Source organism: Nicotiana attenuata, unplaced genomic scaffold (assembly GCF_001879085.1).
Source record: "Nicotiana attenuata strain UT unplaced genomic scaffold, NIATTr2, whole genome shotgun sequence".
NCBI classification, from domain to species: Eukaryota; Viridiplantae; Streptophyta; class Magnoliopsida; order Solanales; family Solanaceae; genus Nicotiana; species Nicotiana attenuata.
In genome coordinates, this window is record NW_017671141.1 from 71,328 (window position 1) to 84,536 (window position 13,209).

Below are 13,209 nucleotides of genomic sequence, written 5' to 3' on the forward strand. Positions count from 1 at the left end.
GTCTCGGAATAGGGTAAAAGTCACAAAATATGAACACCCATTCACTCACGAGTCTAACCATACCAAATTTACTCAAATCCAATCCCAAAATCTCGATCAAAACCCCAAAATTTGGCCTAAGAACTTTTCTAAAATTTTCCCCAATTTTCCAACTCAAATCCCTAATTAAATCATGAACCAATAATGGATTAGTGGAATACAACCAAAAATGAGTTAGGTATCATTACCCAATAAGTTCCTCTGGAAATCCTTCAAAGAATTGCCAAAATCCGAGCTCTCAAGTCCAATAATGAAGAATGAATTCAAACCCTCGATTTTGCCCTTTTTCTGCCAGTCAAACCGCACTTGCGATCAATTACCCGCTTCTGCGGGTAGGGCTCCGCACCTGCGGAATTTCATTAGATTTCCAGACTCCGTACCTGCGCACAAATATCTGTATCTGTGGATGTGCTTCTGTGCTCATCCGTCCGCTTCTGCGGAACCTTGCTTCCTTTGCAAATTCGCTTCTGCGATCACCCTTCCGCAGATGCGGCTCCGCTTCTACGATTCTCGCGTCGCATCTGCAAACACTGGCCCTCATGACTAAAAAAGCACCTACGACCTCACTCTAGATACTGCGGGGCCGCACCTGCGGACCTCCCACCGCAGGTGCGAAAATACCAGAACCAGAAACTTCAGAATATGCACAAGTCCAAATTTCATTCCGTTGAGCATACGAAACACACCCGAGGCCCCCGTGACCTCAACCAAACATACCAACCAATCCTAAAACACCATACAAACTTAGTTGAGCCCTCAAATCACGTCAAACAATGCTAAAAACACAAATCACCCTCCAATCCAAACTTAATGAACTCGAAACTTCAAATTTCTACAACCGATGCCGAAACCTATCAAACCACGTCCGAATGACTTCAAATTTTGCACACTAGTCATATTCAACACTATGGACCTACTCCAACTTCCAGAATTGGATTCCAACCCCGATATCAAAAATTCCACTACAAGTATAAAACTCCAAAATTTCGACTTTCGCTATTTCAAGCCTAAATGAGCTACGGACCTCCAAAACACAATCCGCACAAGCCCCTAAGCCTAAAATCACCCAATGGAGCTAACAGAATCGATGAAACTCCATTCGGGAGTCGTCTTCGCACAGTTCCGACTACGGTCCAAACCCTAAGGCTTAAACCTCTATTTAGGGACTAAGTGTCCTAAACACTTCCAAGAACAAAAATGAAACCTCCCAGCAAGTCACAATAGCAGAAATAGATACGGGGGAAGCAGTTAATAGGGGATCGGGGCTCTAACTCTCAAAACGACCGGCCGGGTCGTTACATCCTCCCCCTCTTAAAACAATCGTTCATCCTCGAACGAGCATAGAGACATACCTGAAGTGGTGAAAAGATGAGGATAACGGCTGCACATATCCTGCTCGGTCTCCCAAGTCGCCTCCTCAACCGGCTGATCCCGCCACTGAACCTTTACTGATGCAATCTTTGACCTCAGCTTTTGAACATGCCTGTCCAAAATAGCTACTGGCTCCTCAACGTAGGATATATCCTTGTCCAACTAGACTGAGCTGAAATCCAACATATGAGACTGATCGTCGTGATACCTCCGGAGCATCGAAACATGAAGTATCGGATGAGCTCCTGCTAAGCTGGGAGGTAAGGCAAGCTTATAAGCAACCTCCCCAACTCACCGCAATACCTCAAAGGGGCCAATAAACCTTGGGCTCAGCTTTCCCTTCTTTCTGAACCTCATAATGCCTTTCATAGGCGAAACCCGAAGCATGACCCGCTCTTCGACCATGAATGCCACATCGCGAACCTTCCGGTCCGCATAACTCTTCTGTCTGGACTGGGTTGTGCGAAGTCTATCCTGAATCACCTCAACCTTCTCCAAGGCATCCTGAACCAAGTCCGTACCCAATAATCTGGCCTCGCCCAGCTCGAACCAACCCACTGGGGACCGACATCGCCTACTATACAGAGCGTCATACGGTGCCATCTGAATGTTGGACTGATAACTGTTATTGTAGGCAAACTCCACAAGTGGCAAGAACTGATCCCAAGAACCTCCAAACTCCATTACACATGCACGGAGCATATCCTCAAGAATTTGAATAGTGCGCTCGGACTGCCCGTCCGTCTGAGGGTGAAATTTTATGCTCAACTCCACCCGAGTACCTAACTCATGCTGTACTGCTCTCCAGAATCGTGATGTAAACTGCGTACCCTGGTTAGAGATGATAGATACCGGCACACTATGAAGTCTGACAATCTCACAGATATAAACTCGAGCCAGTTGCTCGAAAGAATAGGTAGTCATCACAGGAAGGAAATGAGCTAACTTGGTCAGCCTATCCACAATCACTCAAACTGCATCAAACTTCTGCTGAGTTTGTGGGAGTCCAACAACGAAATCCATAGTGATCCACTCCCATTTCCACTTCGGGATCTCCAACTTATGAAGAAATCCACCCGGCCGCTGATGCTCATACTTCACATGCTGACAATTTAGGCACCAAGCAACATATTCCACTATGTCCTTCTTCATCCTCCTCCACCAGCAATACTGCCTCAAGTCTTGTACATCTTCGAGGCACCCAGATGAATAGAGTACTGCGAGCTATGAGCCTCTTGAAGAATCAACTCATGCAAACCATCTACATTAGGCACACATAGCCTGCCCTGCATCCTCAATGCACCATCATCCCCAATAGTGACCTCCTTAGCATCACTGTGTTGGACTGTGTCCTTAAGGATAAGCAGATGGGGGTCATCATACTGACGCTCCCTGATACTATCATAAAGAGAAGATCGAGAGACCACACAATCCAACACTCGACTAGGCTCGGAAATATCCAATCTCACAAACTGGGTGGCTAAGGCCTGAATATCCAACGCCACGGGCCTCTCTGCTTCTGGTAGATATTCTAAACTCCCCAAACTCTCTGCCCCACGACTCAAAGCATCGACCACTACATTGGCCTTCCCAGGGTGGTACAAAATGGTGATATCATAATCCTTAAGCAGCTCTAACCACCTCCTCTGACAAAAATTAAGATCCTTCTGCTTGAACAGATGTTGTAAACTCTGGTGATCAGTGTAGATCTCACAAGGGACACCATACAAATAGTGCCTCCAAATCTTCAAGGCATGAACAATAGCTGCTAACTCAAGGTCGTGGACAGGATAGTTCTTTTCATGCACCTTTAGCTGTCTAGACGTGTAGGCAATCACCCTACGGTCCTGCATCAACACTACGCCGAGGCCAACTCGCGACGCATCACAATAAACTGTATAAGACCTCGAACCTGAAGGCAATACCAATAATGGGGCTGTAGTTAAAGCTATCTTGAGCTTTTGAAAGCTCTCCTCACACTCCTCCGTCCACCTGAACGGAGCACCCTTTTAGGTCAGCCTGGTCATAGGTGCTGCAATAGACGAGAATCCCTCAACAAATCGACGGTAATACCCCGCCAAACCAAGGAAGCTCCGGATCTCTGTAGCTGAGGACGGTCTGGGCCAACTCTGCACTGCCTCTACCTTTTTCGGATCCACCTTGATCCCTTCACTCGATACTAAGTGACCTAAAAATGCCACTAAATTCAACCAGAACTCACATTTTCAGAACTTTGCATAAAATTTCTTCTCTCTTAAGGTTTGAAGCATAGTCCTCAGGTGCTGCTTATGATCTTCTCGACTCCAGGAGTACACAAGAATGTCGTCAATAAAGACAATGATGAATGTATCAAGATAAGGCCGAAATACACTGTGCATCAAATGCATAAATGTTGTTGGGGTGTTGGTCAGCCCAAATGACATCACAAGGAACTCGTAATGACCATACCGAGTCCTGAAAGCAGTCTTCAGGATATCTGGCTCCCGAATCTTCAACTGATGATAACCTGAACGCAAGTCAATCTTGGAAAACACCCTGGCACCCTATAACTGATCAAATAGGTCATCAATACGAGGCAAACGATACCGGTTCTTCACTTTAACTTTGTTCAACTGGCGATAATCAATGCACATCCGCATAGAAACATCCTTTTTCTTCACAAACAAGACAGGAGAACCCCAAGGTGACGCACTGGGCCGAATGAAGCCCCTATAAAACAATTCCGGTAACTGTTCCTTCAACTCCTTCAACTCCAGAAGGGCCATACGATAAGGAGGAATAGAGATGGGCTGAGTGTCCGGCAACAAATCAATGCCAAAGTCAATATCTCTGTTGGGCGGCATGCCTGGAAGATCAGCTGGAAACACATCAGGGAAATCCCTCACTACTGGGACTAACTCAACTATAGGGGTATCAAAACAGTACCAAATCCTAAGGGGAGTCCCCCCCCACAAGGTTAGGCAAGCCACTTACCTCGAACCAAGCTTAACCAATCAGTCACAATGCTCTTTCCACGAATATCCGACTCCGAATGGCCCGAATCTAGCCAAAATCAATTACATAACATAATATAACTACAAGGAACTAATCTAGCTAATGAAATCAAAGCTAAAGCAAGAAATTGGAAAAAATCGCTCAAAAGCCTCCCCGGGCCCACGTCTCGGAATCGGGTAAAAGTCACAAAATACGAACACCCATTCACTCACGAGTCTAACAATACCAAATTTACTCAAATCCAATCCCAATATCTCAATCAAAACCCTAAAATCTCGGCCAAAGAACTTTTTTCAAATTTCCCCCAATTTTCCAACTCAAATCCCTAATTAAATGATGAAACCAACAATGGATTAATGGAATACAACCAACAACGAGTTAGGAATCATTACGCAATAAGTTCCTCTGAAAATCCTTCAAAGAATCGCAAAAATCCGAGCTCTCAAGTCCAAAAATGAAGAAATGAATTCAATCCCTCGATTTTGCCCTTTTCCTGCCAGTCAAACCGCACCTGCAGTCAATTACCCGCTTCTGCGTCTAGGGCTCTGCACCTGCAGAATTTCATTAACTTCCAAGACTCCGCACCGGTGCAAAAATATCCGCATCTACGGATGGCTTATGCGCTAATTCGTCCGCTTCTGCGGAACCTTGCTTCCTTCACAAATCCGCTTCGGCGATCACCCTTCCGCAGATGTGGCTCTACTTCTGTGGCTCTCGCATTGCATCTGCGACCATTGGCCCTCATGACTAAAAATGCACCTGCGACCTCACCCTCTCTTCTGCGGGGCAGCACCCGTGGACCTCCCACCGCAGGTGCGAAAATACCAGAATCGGCAAACTTCAGAATATGCACAAGTCCAAATTTCATTCCGTTGAGCATCCGAAACACACCCGAGGCCCCCGGGACCTCAACTAAACATACCAACTAATCCTAAAGCACCAAACAAACTTAGTCGAGCCCTCGGATCACGTCAAACAATGCAAAAAACACAAATCACCCTCCAATCCAAACTTAATGAACTAGAAACTTCAATTTCCACAACTAAAGCCGAAACCTATCAAACCACGTCCGAATGAACTCAAATTTTGCACACAAGTCATAATTAACACTACGGACCTACTCCAACTTCTGAAATCGGATTTTGACCACGGTATCAAAAATTCCACTACCGATCCAAAACTCCAAAATTTTGACTTTTGCCGTTTCAAGCCTAAATGAGCTACGGACCTCCAAAACACAATCCGGACACGCCCCTAAGCCTAAAATTACCGAAAGGAGCTAACAGAATTGACGGAACTCCATTCCGGAATCGTCTTCACACAGTTCCGACTACGGTCCAAATCTTAAGGCTTAAACCTCTATTTAGGGACTAAGTGTCCCAAACACTTCCAAGAACAAAAAAGAAACCTCCCAGCAAGTCACAATTGCAGAAATGGATACGGGGGAAGCAGTAAATAGGGGATCGAGGCTCTAACTCTCAAAACATCCGGTCGGATCGTTATAGAATGTAACTTGTGCTTAGTTAATTATGGCTGAGGGCCGAATAGGCATTAATTCCAATGAGGTCGAATGTAACCTTTACTCAGTTAATTCAAGTGAGGTCGAATGTAGCTTTTGCTTAGTTAATTCGAGCGAGGTCGAATGTAACTTTTGCTTTGTTAATTCGAGCAAGGCCGAATGTAACTTTTTCTTAGTTAATTCGAGCGAGGTCGAATGTAACTTTTGCTTAGTTAATTCGAGCGAGATCGATTGTAACTTTTGCTTAGTTAATTCGAGCGAGGTCGAATGTAACTTCTGCTTAGTTAATTCGAGCGAGGTCGAATATAACTTTTACTTAGTTAATTTGAGCAAGGTCGAATGTAACTTTTACTTAGTTAATTTGAGCAAGGTCGAATGTAACTTTTACTTAGTTAATTCGAGCGAGGTCGAATTTAACTTTTGCTTAGTTAATTCGAGCTAGGTCGAATGTAACTTGTACTTAGTTAATTCGAGCGAGGTCGAATGTAACTTTACTTAGTTGTGATCTGGGCCGAGTGTGTATTGAGGCAATATTGCTTTGGCTGTGTGATGAAAATATGGGCGAACTTCATGCATTTGTGCTTATGTTCATATATATTGGAGTTTACATATTTTCTGGGCTGGTATTCCAGTCCCAATCTAGTTAGTCCTTTCATTGGTCGACCTAGAGAAGTATTGAGAGTTTGGGAAATGAACTGACCGTTTGTTCGCACTTCAACTTAAAGTGCCCCCTTTGTCGCCTCTTTAAAAATCTCCTCGATAAAACCCAATTGGGGCAAAACTGAAGTGACGAAAAAAGAGTACAACTTAGAGAATGCTCTTTCTTAAAGTTGAAGTACTTGAGGTGGGCGACATTCTAGTCGTTTGGTAGTAGTTTTCCTTCCATTATTTCTAGTTGGAAAACCCCTTTGTTTGCTGTTGCCGTGATTTTGTATGGACATCCCAATTTGTTCCCAGTTTGCCTTCCCGTGGGTCTTTGCTTGCTTGTGTTTTGGCTTTGATCACGTAGTCCCTGAATTTGAGTGGTCTGACCTTTGCCTTTTTGTTAATAGTGTTCTGCCTGTTGCTTTTGGACGATCATCCTTATGTAGGCCATATCTCTCTGTTCTTCAGCTTCGTCGAGCTCTTGACATTTTGCTTTCGTCGTTCATCGGCCCGCTCTCGTGGGAATATCTCAAACTGGTCTTCCTGACTTCGACTAGTATTAGTGCATCAGTCCCATAGACTAATGAGTAGGGCATCTCTCCCGTGCTCGTCTTCGACATTGTTCGGTAGGCCCAAAGTACTTCTGGTAATAACTCCGGCCAAAATCCCTTGGTGTCCTCGAGCTTTTTCTTCATGATGTTCAGTATTGATTTTTTGGAGGACACCACTTGCCCGTTGCCCGCGGGGTGATACGGTGTTGAGAGTATTCTTTTGATATGCTACTTCTCAAAAAATTTGGCGACCTTTTCTCCTGTAAATTAGGTCCGTTATCGCAACTGATCTCTTTGGGGAGCCTGAATCGACACATGATGTTTTTCCATATAAAGGTGATCACTTCCTATTCGCGTATTTGGGCGAATGCTCCTGCTTCTACCCATTTAGAAAAATAGTCAGTTAAAACCAAAAGACATCGCACTTTACCTTGCCCCACGGGGAGGGGGCCGACGATGTCCATTCCCCACTTGACGAACGGCCAAGGGGAAGTCACTGAGTGGAGGTGTTCGCCCTCTTGGTGGAACATTGGGGCATATTTTTGGCATTGCTCACATTTTTTCACGAAGTCTACGGCCTCTTTTTTCATGGTGGGCTAGTAGTATCACGCCCGTATGAGACATCTTACCGGAGCTCAATTACCGGAATGAGCTCTGCAGTGGCCTTTGTGGACTTCTTCAAGGACGCGCCATGTCTGATTCGGGCCTAAGCATTTCGCTAGGGGGCCGCCATACGTCCTTTTGTATAGGTCGTTATGAATGATGTTGTACCTGGTTGTTTGCTTTCGAAGCTTCTTGGCTTCTTTTTTATCATTTGGGAGTATGCCATCCTGCAAGTATGTAACAATACAGTTGGGCCAGTCCCAAGTTAGATTTATGGTCCTTATCTCGCTTTGATCTATCGATGAGTGGAGAAGGGTGACCCGTTTCTTTCTCCAGTGATGTTTTTGGTGGTTGCTGCTAACTTGGCCAAGTCCATCTACTTTGATGTTTTGTGCTTGAGGAATCTGGTCGAGCTGACATTCATCAAACTCGGGCAGCGATTTACAGATCTCGTCCAGGTATTTTTGTAACCTTTGCTCTTTGATTTGGAAAGTCCCTGTAACTTGGTTGACAACGAGTTGAGAATCGCAGCGTAGTCTGACCCGCCTCGCCCCATATTTGAGTGCCATCCTTAATCCTGCAATCACGACCTCATACTCAGCCTCGTTGTTAGTCATGTACGGGCACCTTATGGACTGGCGAATCACTTTGCCTATTGGGATTTCGAGTACGAGTCCCAGTCCAGACCCTGACGCGTTAGAAGAGCTGTCGGTGTATAAAATCCATAGATCTTGTGTTTGGGGAGAAGCATAGGCGGCTTCTTCTTCAACTTCGGGCATTATTTTTGCGCTGAAGTCGACGACGAAGTCGGCAAGGACTTGTGACTTTATCACCGTTCGCGGTTGATATGTGATATCATGCTCGCTTAATTCTATGGCCCATTTGCCTAACCTGCCCGATGGCTCGGATTTATGCAAAATGCTTCTCAAGGGAAAAGTTGTGACTACCGAGATGGGGTGGCAGTGGAAGTAGGGTCTAAGCTTTCGTGAAGCTATGACCAAGGCCAGGGCCAATTTTTCGAGGTGGGGGTACCTCGTTTCGGCGTCGACTAATGTTTTGCTAATGTAGTAGATGGGAGATTGCGCACCTTTATCTTCTCAACTAGGACCGCACTTACCGTTACTTCGGATACAACAAGGTAGACGAGGAGGCGTTCCCCAGGTTCCGATTTGGAAAGTAGTGGCGGTGATGACAAGTAAGCCTTTAACTACTTCAGGGCTTGGGCGCACTCAAGGGTCCACTAGAGGTCGTTATCCTTTTTGAGTATGCCGAAGAATTTGTGGCATCTGTCGGATGATCACGAGATGAATCTTGACAGGGCGGTGATACGGATAGTCAGCCTCTGAACCTATTTTTTGGTGGTTAAGTGCTCTGGTATTCCTTCTTTGGCTTTAATTTGGTCGGGGTTGACCTCGATGCCTCACTGTGACACTAGAAAAGCTAAGAATTTTCCTGAGGTCACGCTGAATGCACACTTTTTGAGGATTAGTTTCATTCTGTATCGCCTGAGTATGTCGAAGGCTTATTTCAAGTGGTCGATGTGATCTTTTCTCCTTTTGGATTTGACTAGTATGTCGTCTATCTAGACTTCCATAGTCTTGCCGAGTTGATCCTTGAATATTTTGGTCACCAACCTTTGGTATGTCGCCCCTGTGTTTTTCAGTCCGAAAGGCATAACTCTGTAGCGGTACATTTCTTGATGGGTGATGAAGGTGGTTTTCTCCCGATCCTCCTCTTCTATGGGGATCTAATTGTAGCTTGAGTAGGCATCTAAAAAACTTTGCAGTTCATGCTCGGCCGTTGCATCGATGAGCTGGTCGATATAAGGTAATGGGAATGAATCTTTGGGGCATGCTTTCTTCAAATCTGTAAAGTCTACGCACTTTCGCCACTTCCTATTTTTCTTTTTTACCATGACCACATTGGCGACCAATTGGGGATATTTTGACTACCTGATGGAGCCATTTTCTAGTAATTGTTTGACCACCTCGCGCATGTCATCGTTTATTGTGGAATTGAACTTTCGCCTAACCTACCTCACCCGGGGGTGGAAAGTGTCGACGCTCAGTTTGTGTGTAGCGATCTCCTTCGAGATACCTGGCATATCTGCGTGGCAAAAAGCAAACAAGTCCGCGTTAGCAGTTAAGAAATGATGGAATTTACATGGTTCTTGAAGCTTGAAGCCGATGTAAGCTTTCTTGCTGTGGTCGTTGTCATCAAGTTTAACAGGGTCGAGGTGTTCTATGGTCGATTCCGCGACTTCCACCATTTCAGGGTCTTTGATGACGTCTTTTCTTTCATCGCCGCTCGACCTCGGCCTTGTTAACTGCTATGCTTCTTTTGCTTTGCCCTTCATTTGTTGAGCGGTCGTACAATTCAGGGTGATGCGGTAGCATTCTTGAGATGTGCGTTGTTCTCCTCGTATGCTGAATATTCCCCATGGGGGTGGAAATTTTATGACTTGGTACAAGCTGGAGGGGATGGCCCCCATGGCGTGTATTCATTGTCGTCCTATTATGGCGTTATACGCTGTTTCCTAGTCCATGATGTGGAATGTGGTTTCCAGAGTGACGCCGCCGGCCATGATGGGGAGTGTGATTTCTCTAGATGTTTGTTCAACTGCATTGTTAAAACGTGTTATCGTGATTCAATGCGACACTATCTTATCCTCCAGTTTCATTTGTGCAAGTACTTGAGGGTGGATAATGCACGCGCCACTCCCATCGTGCACCATAATATGTCTCACATCTATATCTAATATTCGTAAAGTGATAACAAGGGCATCATAATGAGGGAAAACCAAACCGTGGGTACCTGACTTATCGAAGATCATACTTTCTTCGAGTTCCTCATACCTTTCGTGAGTGATCGATTGTTTGAACTTATGGGTCGTGATGAACTTTACGCTGTTGATAGAAGCACCGTCGCCGCCCCCGATGATCATTTGAATGGTGCGGGTTGCGAAGGGTAGTTTCGTCGATCCCTGATGTTGTTCATATCCTCAGGCAAAGTTGGTCCTCCCCCTGTCGCTCATCAATTCTTTGAGGTGTCCTTGGCGAAGCATATTACGACCTCTTTCCTTAGGGCGATGTAGTCTTCAGTTTTATGACCTCGCTCTAGGTGGAACTTGTAGAGGGCATTTGGCTTTCTGGTGCTTGGATCCGATCTCATCTTTTGTGGCCACTTTACTTTTGGTCTGAGCTTCTCCATTGCGTAGACTATTTCTGAAGCTGACACACAAAAATTGTGAGCGGATAGCAAAGGGGGTATACCTCTCTCGTTCCGATGAGTCCTTGTCTTTGATCTAGGCGAGCCTTCTTCGTGCCGAGAGGGGGGGCACGATAGCTCTTCTAACATATGGTTGATGCCTTTCTCAGTTGAGTCGTGAAGCTACGAGGTCCCTTCTGATATCATTTCTTTGATATTTCTTGGATTCGGCTTGTACCGAGGTCAGTCGATAGGTTGGCCCATTCAGTCGTCCTCGTCTGCTCGAACCTCGACACAATATGCATTATGTATTTCATCCCAAGTGGTCGAAGGATATTTCATGAGTTGGCTCAATAACGTTCTAGTCGCCCTTGAACCATTCCTACTTAGTCCGTTTTGGAAAGCTGCGACGGACATTCCCTCCGATACATTTGGCAAGGTCATTCTCACTCGGTTGATCCCGGCGAGGAAGTCCCTCTATCTTTCTCCGGGCGATTGTTTGATAGCGAATATATAATTTACTCTCACCTCCGCCTTTTTGGCCCCAGCATGGGCTGTTAAGAACTTGTCAGCCATCTCTTCGAATGTTTCGATGGAACGCGCGGGCAATTGTGAGTACCAAGTCAACGCTCCTCCGGTGAGTGTCACGCCGAATTTTTTCAACAAAATGGAGGATACTTGTTCTTTGGCGAGGTCATTGCCTTTTACAGCGGTGACATAGTGAGTTACATGATCTTCGGGATCGGTCGTGGTATCATATATTTTAAGATAAGGCGGCATGTTGAAGGTTTTTGGTACCGTATACGGGGCGGCTTCATCACTGTATCGTTGCTCGACAAACCGACCGGCACCTCTCTTTGGCAAGAGTTTTGGGGCACCTGGTATTTTGTCGACCCTTTCTTGGTGCTCTCTCATTTGGCCCGAAGCATTTTGTTCTTGTTTTCCCTTTCCTCAATCTTTTTCAAAATGGCTGTGAGGGTGTTGTCACCGCATTATTAACAGTGTGAGTAGTATAGGGGAAAGGGCTATGTTGCTCGACCGTAGTCGGTGCAACGCGATTCCTCGCGTTTTCTATGACTATATCCTAAGAGGGCTTGTAGGGGATGCTGGTTAGCGTGTCGGTTAGCCACGCATCAAGGAGCTTATTTACCGCTGGTGGCGTCTCTTCCATCGTGGACGTGGAGGATCCTTTACCGCGGGATGTTGCGATAGTACCGTGAGGGAGAGGCGACCCGCCTCGCCTGAGAGAGGCATTAGGCGTTATGTCCTCGCCTTCAGTCTCAGTAGCCTTATTGATGGTGTTCAAAAGATTAGTGGTGAGTTCGGTCACTACCCTCATTCTTTCTTCTCCGTTACCTGTCATGTTAGATCTGTGTGTACTAGAAAAAAGGAGTTGTTTTGTTTTTTTGTTAGCAACCCGTGATAGTTATAGATCTAGAAGAAACTAAAAATTTAACTAAGAAATCCCCACGGACGGCGCCAAATTGTTTGATCAAAAAGCATAGACTTTCGGTTAAACTATTAAATCTTATGTAATAAAGAGTTCAACCTAGTTAATAATAATATCTCTAGATTTAGAACTAGTTGTTATGAAAAACGTAAGATAATGCTGGTGGAGAATTAACAACAGTGTGCATTTAATACTCCGAAGGATTTGAGCAATGATAGAGGAATATCAAGCAATAAATAGCAATAAATGATATTTATGTAAATAAGGAGAATGTTTCACCCAATATTGAATGAGGTGGATGATTCTTCTTTCTGACAGTGATGAATGACAGACAATTTCTTAGAATATTGGAACTATTCTCAGATCTGATGGAAAAGTATGAAATAATGGATGATAGAATCTTAGTAAGAAGATAGAGTTTTTTATCTTTTCTAGAGAGAGAGTCTTATTCTCAGAAAGTGATCTTATCAAATGAATATTACATGCCTTATCCCCTTATCTCCTTTTCTATTTATATATGACATATCCCTAATCAACCCTAATAGTACAAGTGCATAGAATATTCATTGGAATATTGTCTTTAATATCATATTACAAAAACTAGCCGTTAGTGCTCTGTCCTTGGTGCTCGACCTCGACCATCGTTAACTGCCCGACTATGAGTCCCACTGTTTACTAGTCGACCTCGGCCATATCATTTTCCTTAATTCCTTATTTTGCTAAATTCCCTTAGGGAAAATTTTGACCTATAAACAAATATGATAAAATCAAAAAAGACAAAGTAGAATATGAACAAACAAAAGAGAACCAGATAGAAACCGTGGAAAAGA